This window comes from Nannospalax galili, unplaced genomic scaffold, assembly GCF_000622305.1.
Source record: "Nannospalax galili isolate Female #2095 unplaced genomic scaffold, S.galili_v1.0 scaffold167, whole genome shotgun sequence".
In the NCBI taxonomy this organism is placed as follows: Eukaryota; Metazoa; Chordata; class Mammalia; order Rodentia; family Spalacidae; genus Nannospalax; species Nannospalax galili.
Window position 1 is genome coordinate 2,906,581 of NW_008358534.1, and position 17,763 is coordinate 2,924,343.

At 37.9% G+C, this 17,763-nt stretch overlaps 1 long non-coding RNA gene across 2 annotated transcripts in view; it reads right to left on the reverse strand.

Moving 5' to 3' along the window:
* LOC103724660 overlaps positions 1-17,763 on the reverse strand; it is a 49,252-nt gene that overhangs the window by 17,051 nt on the left and 14,438 nt on the right. The window contains exon 6 of one of the 2 annotated variants that reach the window (XR_606827.1): positions 4,849-4,923. The exons of the other annotated variant lie outside the window; for it this stretch is intronic. This is a non-coding gene — a long non-coding RNA (uncharacterized LOC103724660). Of the gene's footprint in view, positions 1-4,848; positions 4,924-17,763 lie in introns of those variants that run through there. 2 annotated transcript variants of the gene reach the window in all.

Below are 17,763 nucleotides of genomic sequence, written 5' to 3' on the forward strand. Positions count from 1 at the left end.
TATTCCCTTGTTAGGCACTGTCTAAGGGATTCATGTGCATGAAGCAAAGCAACACTCACTGGCTCTAGTGGTGGGGTAAACTATTACTGTCGTCCCCATTTGACAGAGAGGCTGAGTCTTATTCAAGATCTCATTGCTGGTGTGTGATGGGACAATATCTGAACCCAGGTAATCTAATACTGGAGTGCTGGCTTTTAATTACTTTTTCCTCAAACAAAAGCACAGACAAAAGAAAAAACATAGTATTCCACACTCTCTACTCAATAATAGTCAATCCCTTGGCTTTTGATACCTTCTCTAATTTGGTTGTACCCTACATATTTCTCAGCCTATGGCACTGTTCAGCCAAGTTCATTCTACACTTTTCAAAACCCTCATCAGTAACATGATGTTCTTTCTGCTTTACCCCTCCCCTTACCCTCTTTCTGTGAAATTTTTCCCCAGTCCAGAAGGCCCATCAACTTCAGTTTGATCTCTAATGAGTCCATTCCTGAGATCTCAAATGGAAATAGATACATTCACTCTCGAACTCTTCCCAAATAGCTCTTTAAGGTTTGTTGTTGTTGTTGTTTTAGGGCACTTAGCATCTTTTATATGTTAAATTTTTCTACGTACATGGTAGGCATAGTCACTGAACTATAACCTCACTAAAGAAAACTGTTTGTCCTCTGCTCAATCATGGCTTCTTCTGGGTTTGTCTAAAAACAGTAATCCCAACACCCCTCAACACATCCCTCAGTCACCTACAACACATAAGCTAAGGTTATAATAGCATGGGACTCTGCCTTCCCTTCTAAGGAAGACAGTTTTAGGATGTTTCATCTCTTTATACCTCCAGCCTGGCATAGTCTCTTGCACATATGCTGAATGAATGAATGAATGAATGAATGAATGAATGAAGTGAAGCCTTTCCTGAATGCCTCCAACTATCAGCAATCCACCCTTTCTCTGAAAGACAGCAGCAATGTGCTCTTCCTTATGACCCTTGTTTTAATCATGTGCTACTCATCCATAGACAGATTTTAGCTCCCTTTCCAAACTTATTGCCTTAAAATTGGTTGGAATTATGTCCTAGAGGAGTTATGTCATAGTCTCCTCATCTGCCAGAATTCATGGTTCAGAAATGGGTTCCACAAATATTTTCTAAGAGATTCATCATAATGAATGTAGTCTGTTAAGGATGGACTGGGGGAACTCCTCCAGGGCCTGCCACACACTCTTGTACTGTAAGCAGACATCTTTTATCCCTAGCAGTTGGGACCTGAGAGGCAGTTCCCTGTTCTTTGCTTTGTCACTGTGGAAATTAGGAGAACAAACATCAACAACTTCTACAAGATTAGGACACTGATAAGAATGTACACAGAAAAAATATTTTCATGTAAAGTATTAGTTTTATACAATAGCTGTGTAAGTTCTAGAAAAATAAACTGCATTTATACCAATTATCCCATTTCTCTCACATCAGGTTTTAATGATTAAAGATTTAATTTTGTTGTCACAAGGTTAAAGGATAAAACATATTTATATCATAACAGAATGACAGGTTACAAACATACATATTTGTCTTTAAATTAATAATGTCTTATTCCTATGTCATCAACTGACAAATACATAAAAATAAACTTTCTCAGGAAAAAGTGACCTTCAAAACTGAGAACTTTGCAGAAAACACAAATCTAAGGTTTTATAGGAAAAAAAAAGAAATATCTAACTATTATATGTCCAACACTGTCCATTATCTGACTTATTTCTCTAAAAAAATCATGCACCCAGAGTTTGCACTGCTGATAAATATCTGAACTGTGATTTGTTTTTTTTAATTTTTATTATTTTTTACGTGTATGCGTGTATTGCCTGCCTGTAGGAAAGTGCACCCGTGTTGTGCAATGCCTGCGAGGACAGAAGAGGCCATCGTATCTCCTGGAACTGGAGTTACAGACAGTTGTTAGCTGCCATGTGGGTGCTGGGATTCAAAGCCGGGTCTTCTGCAAGAACAACCAGTGTTCTTAACTACTGAGCCATGTCTCTAGCCCCTGAACTGTAATTTGATCTGACCTCTTCTGTGTCCTCCCTTCAGTGTACCCATTTTCTAAAATATTCATTCCAAGTATACTGTTTACTGGAATTCCTGACTAGTACTATTTCAGCTTCTGTTTTACCCCCACAAACAGCATTCTAGATGCTATATGGGCCAGCTGCTGTATTGCCCATATTCATTCAATACATCTACGTCCACCTGTCATTCAGCTACCCTACTGTTAATAATCATCCAGTATTTCGCCTCACTTTATAGTTTAAACTCGCTAAGTTATACAAATTGGTCTTTAGATGTTTTACATATCCCCCAAGTACAGTTCTAATGGCCTGATAGCAGCAATGCTGTAGTGACAAGCCAAATGGCACAGGTTCCACTGGATCAATAACTCACTGGTGGCCTGCTGCCAAATCCGGAATCACCACTAGAAAATATGGAGTTCAGTTTTCTCTTGTTCTCAATGATTAATTAGACTTGTCGCTACACTGTCAGCAACACTATTCCTTGGCAGTGGTGATAATCTCTTCTAAAGAATCATAGCTCTCACAGTGAGTGTGCAAGCACCAGGTATGTACACAAGGAATCACTGCAAACATTTGTAAACATTTGCACACTGGAGAGAGCTTGTGAAAATGTGTGAAGTATTTAAGGACTAGAGTAGTCACTATCAGTTTTAAAAACACTACGCACTTATCAAAATGGCACTGTTAAATTATTTTAGATTAAATGAAAATGAAGGAATAATTAGGCATGTAATTATCCTTAAAAATGTTTGTAAAATTTGTAATTAGAGTTAATTGCTATAAAATACCATGTTGATTTGGAAAGCTGTTAACTAAATTGAAAATAAAGCAATGACATTGTGGATGCAGATTTCCTATGTTATCCAGGCACATGACTTATGGGAAAGCCCCACTTGATTTAGTGACCCAGCTCACCATAACACCCACTGAGCCAGCTGTGCATCCAGCCTAGCATTCTCTCATTGCACCTGTTCTTCTTTAGCACTTTGCCCCCCACACATGTGAGAGATCCTATTATTCCCGGTCCCCTAGCCCCATTTCATAGATCTCCTGTGATGGAGATGCCTAAAGAAACCGATTCATGGGATTAAAAAACAATGAAATAAAGCTGTGGAGGTGATCGGGCTTTCTAATTGGAATTCCATTGACACATGCCACGGGTGAATCACTCTACACTTGACCCGACTTCAAAGCATGTCACTTTTACTCACCATGGCCACAACTACCTCTAAATGCGAGCAGTTTCCAATTTTATTTTCTCCAAAATTTTATTAAAATATGAGGTATGTTATGACTATAGTATGAAAATGACTTTCAGAAAAATATGTCCTGAATACAAAAGGATAATGCGATTTCTTTGAAACCTTACATTACTGAAAAAAAACAATCTCAGTCATGGTCCGTGCAATGGTTTGTTGATATTATCAGTCTCTTATAGCTGCCCTTAAAAGGCAAGGTGGGTTTCTCATTTCTCATTTACTTGATTTGGGAGGAGAGATCATATAAATCATTCAGATAATTATTTTTCAAATATTCAAATGTACATGTACTTATATAATAAAATTCTAGTCTAGCCTATGTTTATTCATTTGAATGATCATTTCAATAGTATGAGTTACATTTAACATAAACTCCATGTATTTATTATTTTTCAGGGTTGAGTGCAATTTGATCTCCAAAATGTCTAAATATGTGTTTTGTGGCCAGTATAAAATTCAAAGACAAATGGCATAACGTGATTTCTCTAGCTCTCTAAGTCTCCTTATATATGTGAAAATGCTAGGGAAACACATGTATCACATTTGCTAGCAAAAGCTAGGCTTTGACAATTACCTCCCAGTAAACCCTGATACTTTTAGAAAGACTCTAAATGAGGGCACCTCTGTAAGCATGTACTTGTCTCTGCAAAATTAATGAATTTATGCATTCCATGAACCTTTCTTCGTTGTTCTGAGCAAACTGCTGAAATGTATGAGAAATAGTGCAACTCATGAAACCCTTACAGCAGGATTATGCAGTACATACTATCGTGATTTCTAATGCAGTAATTTGCCAAGTGTTCCATAGCTAGAAAGTGGGAGAGTCCCTCTGAAAATAATTTAGACAACAGACACCCTTTAGCTAATCTTTAGCTCAGAGAAGTGGTATTTGATAAGAATTCTTAGGCAAAGGGTCAGTCTCAGGGTACCATGGACACGTAGGATTATTTATTGGAACTTTAATTCCTACTGCATTGACAAGACATTACCACCTCTGTAAGGGACACTAAACATTCATAATCCCAATTACTCAATACCCCTTTTTCAAGGGCCTATAGAGACAGAAATTTGTATGACTTAACAGGATCCCAAGAGAGAATTTTTTTAAAGTCTGATTTAAATGCCAGTTTCTAGTTATTTTTGAAATTAATTCCAAATTCATTACCAGGACTCCAGCCTTACTATCCACCTAGGCTTGGCAGGTACCCATAGCTCAGAAAGAGGAGCAGCTTCCCTCAGGCCCAGGTCAGGTCACAAGCTCAAGAAGCTAAGATCTAGTGAGCACAAAGACGAAAAATCAGAGAGCGTGGACTCCAGGTTGTGAGAGTGAATCTAGAAAACACAGTTTATGTAATGACAGGAAATGGGCATAAAACCGATGGATGCTGGCCTCATTTCAGCCATCAGTACAATGCCAACTAAACTGCATCTTCTCTGTTCACCTCCTTAGTTCCCTACAGATCCAAAATATCTCTCCAACTGAAACAATAACCAAACAGAAAAAAAATCTGGTTAAAACAAGTCACTTAACTGAGAAGGTGACAATCCGTGAGCAATGCCAACTGTCTCCCTGGAAAGTCGGGCAGAATGCTGTAAAGCTGGTATCCTAACGCCGAGACAAGAAACAATTCAGATGAAATTAATCCAAGTTATTGGCTACTGTCTGCTAAATGTCATTAACAGAAGAACGGATAAAGAAAATATGGCATGTATGTACAATGCAGTTTTCTTCAGCCCTAAGGAAAAATAAAATGATGCTATTTGCAGGAAAATTAATGAACCAGAAATCATTGTGTTAAAGAAAATAAGCTAGATTCAGATAGTCAAGTAATGTATTTCCTGTCATAAGTGCAAACTATATCTAAATTTTCTTATATATACATATATACCTACATACAGAATATTTTAGCATATTTTCTATCCTAGAGAACATAGTCCTTATTCCTTATTGATACTGTACACTGTAAAATAGATTAAAATGTTTCAGAGAGTTGCAGGCTCTCAGAGCTATAAGACTTCACTGACATCTAATCCAACACCATTTTCTACTAACAAGGTGACCAAAGCCCTTGGCCAGGGTACACTGACAGTGACAATTCAAAGACTTTGGAATCTTAGGCTGGCTCACTATCTAGAGACTGTTAGTCAAGAAGGTGGCATTTGTCCTAAGTTTACCTTTTCTTCATTAGCAAAAATTATTTCCCTAGTGATGAATAAAGCCAAAAAACTGATCTTCCAATACTCTGTATAACAATGTCACCGTCAATTCACTTTTATATCATTTAGTCAAACTTATTAAAAGCATTTCATTTTATGCTAAAATACCTTATTTTTCACCTTGCTGAAATTGTTTTGTGTGTGTAGTGGGCTTGGGACCGATTATTTGATGTGTCTTCAACAATCAGTTTCAGCACAGAAAGAATGAGATGGCTAAAGGGCCAAATTAACTCAGAAGGTTTCTAGTTGAATGGAGTGACTGATTTCTGGAACAATCCACACATCTGGTAGGAACAATCAGATGCCTCATTAACACTCATATTAAACAAAAGAGTATCTGGGGTGTTACAGGCCACTGGTTGGTTATAGAACCTCTTTAGTCTATCATCTGTTTTCTGAGGAAAGAAGAGTCAGTAAAGGTCACTTAAATACAAATAGCCACCTGCCTGATACTCAGGAATGCATGGTAACTAAAAGGTCTTTAATAAAAAGATTCTCAGGAACTATCAACATGTGCTTCCCTAACACTCAGTTATCTGTACCAGAGAGAGATTTGGGTCAATGTGCTTTAATCCTTTTTGTTTCTTTAATTTTTCCCTTCAGTGGTTTGTTGGTGTTAAGCTGGAGATAGTTCTGTTCCACTCAGCAAAAAGTCAATATATAGATACCTATCAACTCTCTCTCTCTCTCTCTCTCTCTCTCTCTCTCTCAATCTCTCTCTCTCATTCTATATTTCCTGCATTCTTACATTCTTAACTCACTAGCCATTCCTACACAAGTCACTGAGCAAGGCTTTCCAAGAGGATACAACTTCTACTCTCAAAATGCTAGGGTACTGACAGAAGAGAACAAGTCACTGAAACAATGAAATTTTAATGTTTAAAGACATACCTTATCTAATATTAAGACAGACATTACATCTTAGTATGGACTTATATCTGTATTATTCATTACCAGAACACTGTGACTTGAATTTTGGTAGAAACTAACAGGCTACAGAGGAAGAGAGAGACTTCTGATATACTTCAACACTTGGAATCAGCGTTTAAGGATCTGGTTGGTTTGGTTTCGACACAGATCTCACCCTGTAGCCCATTCTGAGCTGGAACTCACTAAAAAGTCCAACCCAACATCAAATTTTAACTAGTCCTCCTGCCTCAATCTTCTAAGCACCAAGATTACAGACATAAACCACCATATCTAGCTAAGTATCTTATTAACTTTCATAATAGTTTTTTCTTTATTCCAGTATAATTTCACAATGGGTAGAAAAAAATCTCTATTTACCCAGAATAGCAAATCATTTGAATTGTTCAAAATATACTGCAGAGCATGAGATGGTATGGCTTTCTACCAAAAGACTTAAAGACATTATTCCAAATCTCTGACACACAGAAAATGCTTAAATATTTGACATAGCAATAAGAATCTTTATTAAAGAATTTGCATTGAGCCCAGAAAAATCTTTGTCCTTCCATACCCACCATATAGAGAAGATAACAAGCAAATTACTGAACCCAGCAGTTGAACAGGCAGAGTAAATGTCATTGGCATAAAAGTCATTTACTTTAAGAACCTCTAGCATGCAAGCACTCTACCAACCGAGCCATATTCCCCAATCTATGCTTTCCTTATTTGTCTAACTTCTGATGACTGAATTCTGAGTTTCCGTGTTCTTTAATGTTATATCAAAAAGCCTCTAATAAAAAAAAATGTATACAAGGGATTGGTGTGAATACAAGTATATCACACAGCACTTGTCAAAAACTTATTTTTGTAACAGGTGGAGGCTATTAAAGTTCCACAACTGGTCACATACAGAGACTATATGTCTGAGAGATGCCCAACCCTAAGTGACACATCTACCATGGAAACGCTACACCTAAGGCTCACAGAACATAGTGGGACAGGGGTAGAGAGAACACTGATGCATCCCTCAGCTGTTATGAGTGAAGCTTCCTTATACAACAGAGTACAAAGCACACAGAAGGCCAAAACTAGCCAAGTTTTAGAGAGTAAGAGACAGCAGAGTGCATGTCCCCGGATAAGACTCCAATATTAAACATCATCCACCCACGGATCAGGGACCATTGCAGAACAGGGGGTGGAAAGATTGTAAGGGGCAGGGTTGGTGCATGAATGTAAGGAAACAGGCTTTCAGGCAACTCAGAACTTATTCATATGAACTTGAAACAATGGTGGCAGAATGCACAAGATCCATGTGGACTCAATTAGACAAAAACTCATCATGGAACAAAAGAAAGGGGCAGCAGTCCTCAACCCTAGCCTAGAAATTACTGGCAACTGATTACTGCTGGGAGAGGGAGAGTAGATCTTTAAGGGAGAAAACCTAGAAAGACTGACTAGAGTCTAGTGGATTAACTTGCACTGAAGGACATCAGGGTACAAATGCTTGCCTAGAAAGGACTTAACATATGAAAGAATGCATGAAATCCAGTGGGGGAATCAATGGGAGGTACAGATGGGGGAGGGGTTCTAAATTTAATTAATATCTATTATATGAAATGCACAAAATCCAATAAATATTAAACATATATTCACTTCAAGAAAAGAAAAGGAAAGGAAAAGATAAAGGAAAAAGAAACTCTGAACAAACTCTGGAGGCTTCATTTCTTCCATCTCTTCCTCTTGACCATGGTGTTGACAACGTTTTGACACATTAGTATTGACTACACTAAGATGGGAATAGAAGAACTTGCTGAGGACTTTGTTTTGTGCTTGTAGAAGGGATGACAGAGATGAATTTGAAATGAGTCTTGAAGGAAAGGACAAGTTTTGAACAGATAAAGTGAGGAAAAGGAGCCCAGTGGCCAAACAGCGGCACATGAAGTGAAAGTGAGAAAAAAAACTGAAGGAGTTTGGGGTGGGGGGAGCCCGGACAAGAGGAGCCCACACCTCCAGATCACGAGCCCTGGTAAGCCCAGAAGAGCATCTGGCTGATAGTTCTCCTTAGGGGGCTACTTCAGTGGCCTATGACCAAGGAACGCAGGAAGAGAGATGAGAGGACGGTATGCAAAACTGAAGTAACATTTGCAAACATCTCTCTCCCTTTGACCAAGTTCCTCTCCTAAAATTGTTTCGGCCTCCTTTGTCTTTCATATTGCCTATACTATGTATTAGGAGAGTCTGTGGGCAGATGTGGACAGAGCTGTCTGAGATCCTGCAGAGACCCAAATAACGGAGCTGTGCAAACAAAGCACTCTGAAAGTCCTTAATCCCAACAAGTTTAATAATATTCACAAATACAAATTTCAATGAAACTTGAAAAGCCAAAAAAAAATCCTGCTATATTAATGAAAAGCATTAGTGGACTGCAATAAGATTTCATTTAATTTTTTTAGGAAGCTTTTAATGCCCTGCATTAAGTACAAAGCTAATCTTGTTTCCTCTCCAATTCTACCTTAGTGAATAGTTTATCCAGCCCTAGACAGACACTGAAGCCCTTTCACAAATTATTCTTCCAGGAAAACCAGGTGACGCTGTCAGGACTTATTACTGGGAATAACAATGATGACTTCACAGATGTACTCTTCAATCATTTAAAGATTTTTATAATCAATGAAAATATTATAGAGATTTGTCTATGGAATGATTTTTTTTAAATGCACTGTGGAGTAAATCAAGCTGATTATCACACTCATTCTTGCTTACATATTTACCAATTTTATGAAAGAACACTTAAAAGGTAGTTTCTTGGTAATTTGTAAATATATTATTATTAAGTGTACTTACTGTGTAGATCTCCAAGACCTATTTTTCCTAACGAAAACTTTGTGCCCTTTGACCATGGATTCCCCAGCCTCGGGCACCAACCATTCTATTCTCTATACCCCAGAGTTCAAAATTTTTAAGATTCTACTTGTGAGATTATGGAATTTTTGTCTCTCAACTAATGCTATGTGCTTCAGGCCCATCCATGTTATGATAGGATTTCCTTCATTTTAAGGAGAAATAGTATTATTATTGTGTGTTTGTGTGTGGAATATTTTCTTCATTCATTCACTGATGGTTAGGACATGTTTTTGTCATTTTTAGTTTTATCATTTTTATCAGTTTAGTATATGTATGTGCACACATGGCACACGCGCACATACACAGGCTCTTGTGCCTGGATACCAGGAGATAATTTGCTGGGAATCAGTTCTCTCCTACAATGCGGGTGCAGGGATCAAATTCAGATTGTCATACTTATTGGCACCTTTACATGGTAAGCCATCTTGCCAGGCCTATGAGGTATTTAAGCTGCAAAACTTAAAACACCTGCCAAGTAGTTACTCAAATATTTTGCTTTTTCTTTCCGTCACTTGCATCTCGTCCTATTATTCCTATAATTTATGAATTTGAATCTCCTCCTCCCCTATGCTCAAGGTGGATATTGTGTCCTTCCCTCATCGTTGGTGACTGGGCCATTTACTGAGCCTCAAATTGTCCCTGTCTTCTGGGTCCTTGAGGCTTCCTTGGAAAAATCAATACCAAACTCATCGCACCGGCACCTGTGTGCTTTCAAATCAGATTTTGCACTACAAGCTGGGATAACTTTTCCTCTTTTATTTTACAAATTGGGCCACTTTACTTAGATTCAGGTTGCAAAAAGCAAAAATGCACCACAAAACCTTCCCAACTTCATGTTGTCCAGGAAAATTAGAATGATTTTAGAAACTCTTCACTGTCGAAGTTTTAAATTCTTGCAAAAAAGCAGCTTGAGTTGTGTATAGAGTTCACAACTGGTCATACACAGTATATATAACAGAGATATCCAGTCCCAAGAGACATATCTACAGTGGAACAGCTACACCTAAGACTATTGTAACGTAGTGGACCAGGGGGTAGAGAAGATACTAAAACAGCCCTCAGTTGTCACCAGCGAAGCTTTCTCATGTAACAGTGTGATGCACACAGAAGGCCACAACTGACCAAGTTTTAGAAAATAAGAAACTGCAGGATGTGTGTCCCTGGATAGGACTCTTATATTAAACCTCACCTGCCCATGGATCAGGCATCACTCAGAAAAAGGGGTAAGAGCCACGGTTGGTCCACGAACATAGGGAAATAGACACTTTCAGACCACTGGGCATTTGCTGGTATGAACTTTCAACAATGGTGACAACATGCATATGACCCATGCTGACTCAATCATAGAACGAGGGAGATGGGAAGCAAGCTCCAACCTTTGCTGAGGAACTATTGGCAAATGATTACTGTGGAGTAAAGGACAGTATCTCTCTTTTTTTATTTTATGTGTATGAATGTATTGCCAGCATGTATGTGAGTGCACCCATATCGTGCAATTCCATGGAGGTCAGAAAAGGTCTTTGGATTCCCCTGGAATTGGAGTTAAGGACAGTTCATAGCTACCATGTGTGTGCTGGAAATCAAACTCAGGTCCTCTGCAAAAGCAGTCAATGCTCGCAACCACTGAGCTATCTCTCCAGCTCAAGTATCTCTTTAAGGGAGTAACTCTAAGTAGGCTGACTAGACTCCAGTGGATGAACTTGCACCAAGGGACACCTGGGTATAAATGCTTCAGCAGATAGGCTTTAACATAAATGACAGAATGCCTGAAATCCAGTGGGGGGGGCTGGTTCTAAATTTTTAAAGATCTATTATATGATATGCACAAAACCTCAATATATACATAAAAAGCTTTCAATTCTTTTCCCAATGGTTATTTGGGATATAATACCTGAACAACTGGTTCAGTCTAAAATGTTGTAGTGTCATCATATGAAGGCTGTTTCATAATGGAAAACCACCTTTTTATACTCATGCAAAGTGACTAATTCCATGAACTCAGCAGGTGTCTAACTCAATGGAACAACCCTTATCTTTACATGATATATCAAAAGGTATGCAAATTTTATTCAAAATTAGAAACACATGACACATTTTAGAAAGAACGTACATATGTATTTTCTTACTTGCTCACACTAGTCTGTGGTGTAGGACAGAATAGATCTTACCTTTCCCATTGTACAGATTAAAAACTGGTAATGAAGACCACTCAGCTACTCAGAGTGGAATATAATCAATGCTTTCTGCTTTCCATATGAGCAGAAATGCTGGGACTGGACAGAGTGAGGCAGAGTACTTACCTAGCAATCAAATGTACGGTGTTTTGCTGTCTGAATAAAATGATACAAGTTATGTTGGGGTATGGTTGATTAGCTTCGAAAGAGATTAAGAATTTGAATAGAAACAGGAAGAGCTCTATTCCACCCTCAGATCAAGTATTTATTAATGTCATTAAAGAGAAGCTGAATAAAGTATTTTGTCTGGCTATGGCTTCATTTTCTCTAAAAAAAAAAGAAGCATATTTCCCTGAATAGGACAAATTTTAAGTTCATATTTTTTAGTAATTTTTCAGTAAAACCCAAAGTTTTCTTCTGAGGTAGTGGTTAATATTTTACATTCTATTCTATTTTTTTATTTGTAAAAGTTTGAAATGCCCTTTAACTGAATAACGCATGGCCATCCATAGTACACTCTGCTCTCTGCCACATTGTCAGAAAGTGTAGCAATCTCCAGAGCAGGGATGGGATGTGGCCTATGAGGCCAGGGCACCCACCAAGAGCCTAGCCAGAGGAATTTTGTCGGTCAATTCTGCCTCTTCAAAAAGAAGGAAGCTCTTACGAAGGTGCTGGGAGCCATCCTGTACCAAAGCCAATCAAGATAAAGTATCAAAGCCAATTTCCCTCCTGTCCAATGCTCACAAGGATTGTGTTATTATGCATGAATAGACACCCCAGAAATCAATGCACATCAACCTGATTACTTATCAGTCCAAACACTCCAAATTACAAAAAAGTAGAAAATTTGGTCCCTTCTAACCTTTATGTAGATAAAATTTTATTGCACATATAATTTTTCCTATCAAGAAACAGTCTTTCAGTCCTCTTGGAACTCCCTCATATGATCTTACAGCAATGACGTCAGCATGAGTAAGTCCCATGCAAAGTCGATCAGACAAAAACCCAGCACAGAACTGGGGAAACTGGCAGCAAAGCACAACCTTAGCAGAAGAACTATTGGCAGCTGATTACTGCTGGGTGAGGGAGAGATGGTCGTCTTTAAGGGAGTGACTACAGATAGGCTAACTAGACTCCAGTGGATGAACTTGCACCGAGGGACATCTGGATACACAAATGTGACTCAATAGGCCTTAAGATATATAAGACACAATGCACGAAATCCAGTGTGAGGGGCAATATAGATGGTGCCGATGGGTGAAGGGGTACAAAGATGATTAAGATATTTTGTATGAAATACACAAAAAATTACAAAATACAAAACCAAAAATATGTTTCTCTATTTGCTATTTAATCAGAACCTCTGTGGTACTTTACAATTCTATCAAGTTTCTGCTCTCCCACCATTTCACCCAATACTTTTGGTGTGTGCAGACCATCCCTGTCTAAGTCAATCATCACACTGATGTTTTCTGGGGTTATATACTAATTCTGTCAGTCCTTATATATACTGTTATTTTATAAAGGAGTTCTTTACTTCTCTATCAGGTTTTTAAAATCGCTGAACTCAAGGATTCTTTTATTCAATGTTTTATATTTATTATATTTTATGATAAAACTGAACTAAATTGCCATTTGTAACAGCGCAATCCTCCAGAAGCTGAACCACTCTGGACATTTCCAGTTAAGTGATACTCAACTTGTGTTTATCATTGTGCCTTCTCTTGTCCTCAGTCTTGACTGGGATGCTAAGAGATGGTGGAAATCTTCTTCACCAATGAGGTCATTGCTGAATTTGCAGCCTTCCTTCACTCACAGGGTTGGTAACTCTTTGGATTTTTTATTTTTGAGAAAGTAACATGTAACCTAGGATGGTCTTAATCGCTGTGGAGTATAGGAAGAATGACCTTGCAGCTTCTGACATTCCCGTACATCCCTCTTCAGTGATGGGATTACTGATATGCCCCACCGCAAGTGATTTTACCAAATCTGCTAACTCTTCTTTGGTCTGGTAACATAGTAGGGATTTCTGTCAGTATGAAAGTAGCTTGAGAAAACCCTGACACCAACCTGAACTAGGTTTGATCAAAGGCAGCTATAGGTACCTGCACCATTTGTCCCTAGCAAACTAGCTCAAGAACCCCAACTCCAGACCCTCTCACACAAAACTATTTTCACTTACATTCAGATTTCTGTGTGCATCAGCTGGCTCTCTTGTGTGAAATTCTTGCGGAATGTCAAGGCTCAAGAATTATTCACAAACTCCCTTAGGTTTGTATGCAGTTGCTCAGTTGGCATCTTTAACCTCTATATCAAGCCCTGCTCTGGGTCTAGATCTTTACTTGTCCTCCATGAGACAAGTTACACAACAGCTGAAAGTCTTTGATCTGAGCCAGAGACGAGACCTCAGCTCTTCGCAGTTGTTTTACATGCCTATAGTCCCTTATACTGCCTGAACCTGGTACAAAAACCTTGGGTGCTAACAACTAAAATGGTGCAAATATACTCGAGGTACATCACATTCTGCATTTCAACACAACACAGTAAGCCCCCTCCCATTGCAAGAGATGTGCAATGAACTGCACTATACATGTTAAGCAGGAAACAAAGAGCCTTCTCAAGAATACTTCCTCCAAAAAAGCTGCATCCTTATCCTTCTGTCACTCATAAACACGTTAGCAATCTTCAATATCACCAAGTCTGTACAGTAGTAACAACCCTTTAACATTCTACCAACTGCAAGGTTTAAAAGAGGTGGATGGAATGAAGCCCCTAGTGTTTCTTATGGGAAATGACTTCTTTAACATCACTCCTTTCTCTTTGTCTAGTAGTCCAAGCACTAAGTGCAGTCATTCGCTCCTTATCTTCACAACATAGTATATGAATAACCTCAGATAAATCTGGCTCTGTGATGTCCTTGATAAAGATCCAATTGTTTCCTTTTTGCAAATATTTGAATATTATATAAGTGTATCATAGACTTGGAAGGCTCTTTTGTAGAAATGTTCACCCTACTCAAACTGGGTAGTGTATAGTAGAACAAGTCAAACGCTTTGTTATTCTGGGTAAATGAAAATTTTTTCACCACTCTGAAATCAAAGCATAATAAAAATAAAAATGTCCTTTTCAGAGAGGCTGACAACACTGTCACTTTCATTTTTATCTTTAAGCCACAACTTCAAGTGTTAGAACTTACCAGAGCTTTCTCAGATCCCTCTGTAATCCAGATGTCTCTTCTTCACATGTAACCATCAAAATGATCTAGTAATGCATAGTAATGACATCTTTTCTGATATAAATGTCGATCTATAACTCTCTATACATCACTCTCTAACCTAAGGACCAAGAAAGCATCTTTGACATATTCACTAAGATGCTGTCAGTTCAAAGTTACATCAACTGCTTTCCACTTGAGTACTGGGGAGAGATAATATAGAAATTTTCAGTTTACATGTATGTGAACACGTATCAGGTTATAGATATATTATGTAAATGTACCCTCTGATTATGAAGGATTTCAGTAAATGATTTAAATATTTCATTTATGTCTTTGCTTGCAAAGGAGACCCATCCTTCAACAGAGGAGGAAACTATATAGGGAAAGAAAAATAGTCTACTTGAGTCTACCAAGCAGGGTATGGGAAAAAGATTTTCCCTTCCTATCTACTAGTATATACAATTCTTAACCACAAATATCAAATAATTGACTTAATTATTCTCACTTTGCCAAGAGGAAATTCATTTGCTTTAATATTTAGACCATTGGCTCTTCTAGAAACCCCACAAGTATACCCTATAATTCAAGCTAAGTGCCCGACATATTAAAATAAATGTGTAATTGGTGGCTTTTAAAAAATACTTAACACTAAACTTTTTCATGAGCTCATCTAATTTAAATCATAATATACAAAAAATTACTAATGTACTTTCATAGTACACAGTTCTCCTGGGAAAGCCTTCCAAATGTAATCTATAGCTCCAGTTTACTTATCACAAAATAGATCAGGAATTATCTACTCATATAAAGGTTTAGTACGGTAAAATTAAGTTGATTCATTAGGCCTAATCAGGGCTGAGGAGCAGACAGAGACCCACTGACCATTTTGTCAATGTAGAAAGGATAGTTTGAAATAAAGTACATAACTGCTCACTATCTCCCATCAGGAATGGAAAGTATTGCCAAGAAGATCTAGAAATTGTCTCTCCAGAGCATTCTGTGGCTTTGTTGATGTGCTGTTTTCACCTCTACATTAGATGTTATTGCAAAAACGTTGCAGACATTTATAGAGCCTCTGGAAGCACCTATAAGCATTTTTACATACCTTACAGCCATCTGCTGCTCCCTGAATTCCTCAAACCCTCCCTTGTGCGCTTTTTCTCATTTATATCAAAAAATGTGAGCTTATAATCTAAGGAAGATGTTCTTTTCCTTAGTGACAACTCTGAACGCCCTTTTGGGCTGTAAGAAATCTTCTATAGGAGTGTGAAATAGATAGGACCCTTGGCATTTGTTCTCCAATCCCTGCTGCTCCAAACAATTGTGCTAGTGATTCTATCCCAGGTGCTCACAGAATTTTTCCTGGCTATACTGCTCTCTTCCCAATCCTCTAACACCATCTCCTTTTCAGCCACTTCTCTCCATGCCTGGACTCAAACCTCTTAACAATGACTATCCTGCTAAGGTTTTTCAGATATCAAAGTAACTCAATGTCTGGCTCTAAGAATTTCTGGAATACCTGGTCCACAGTAATGGGCAGCCTCACCGCTGTAGCCAGTGAGGTCTCCTGGACTCAGGCCGAGAGCTGTAACCAAGACTCTATGCTTCGGGAGGATTAAACAATATTTTAAATATGTATCAGCATTTGCGGCTCTCAAGGTACTTCCACAGAAATTTCCATTTGGGCCTAGCCGTTATCTGTATTTGGAGGCAAAGAGGACAAGAGTAATGTCACATATTCCACAGATGAAAAAATAAAGACTCAGAAGAATCCCTGGGTGATATCATGAACCACTGAGAAGTCAATATGAAATGTGGCTGCATAATCAAACAATTCTTACTAACACCAACTATTGCTCCTATCAATAGCAACAATGGCGATAGTAGCTTAAACAAATAGCCAGATTTAGTGCACAATGTCAGACAGGCAGAGCCTCAATTTTAATTTTGCAACTTCAGTTAATTGTTCACTAACAAGTGTCTCCTTTGGAACAGCATCCACTCCATAATTTGTGAGACCTAGTGCCACAGACAAATATGGGGCTGTGGGTTCCAAATCTATTTCAGCTTCAAGACGGTGACAGCATTAAACTAAGCATGAAGCCTGTCTAAACCTGTGAAAGAGCCCAGGAAGCTGGCCATCAAGAAAGCCTGAAGTCTAAGTATAATATTTAACTGTAGAGAGAGTTGTTGTTCATCTCAGTTTATGAAAAACTTTGAATGGTACCTGTTACATATATATCTCCTGTGTCATTAAGAGCACCATTAGAATCAGAGGTATGTGTCACAAGTTCTGGATGACAAATCTTTTTAGTTCAATGATGCTTGAGAATATACTTCCTGTACAACTCTGATGTATCTCTCTGGCTTTCTCAGATACTATGTAAAACAAATGAAAAGCAGCTCGACCTCCACTACTTCCCCTTTTAGGCCCTTAGTGTCAGTGATGCTAAAACTACACTTAAGCCACGACACAAAAACGGGCTTCCTTCAAGAATTATTCTTTTTTAATTTATTTATTTAATTGGTAGATGTGAAAAACATTACCATTGAAATCTACCTGATGACTTTATATCCATGCTCAGATGCTAAGGAGCTCAGAAAGTAATCGACTGTGACTAGTAATAATCAGATATATAGAGATTAGAAATGCATATGCATCTTAGTGTCAGTTGTATGAAAAATGAATTTTTCTGTATGAAACTATTTTAATAATGAAATGGAGATCTTTTTCAAAGTTTAAAACCTCATTTAATTTTATGTCTTATAGGGTTTATACGGAGTACAATATTGTATAACTGTATTAATTCAACTGTAAACCTAATAATTTACAGCCAATTTTGAAAGAGAAGCATCTTAGCTCTAGAAATTGTTATTGAATATGTCAATGCTGTGGTAATGAAATGCCCCTTCTAATCATTTGGTTATTAATTAAATAATTAAAAACTAATAATAATAATTAGTAGATGTGAAAAACATTACCATTGAAATCTACCCGATGACTTTATATCCATGCTCAGATGCC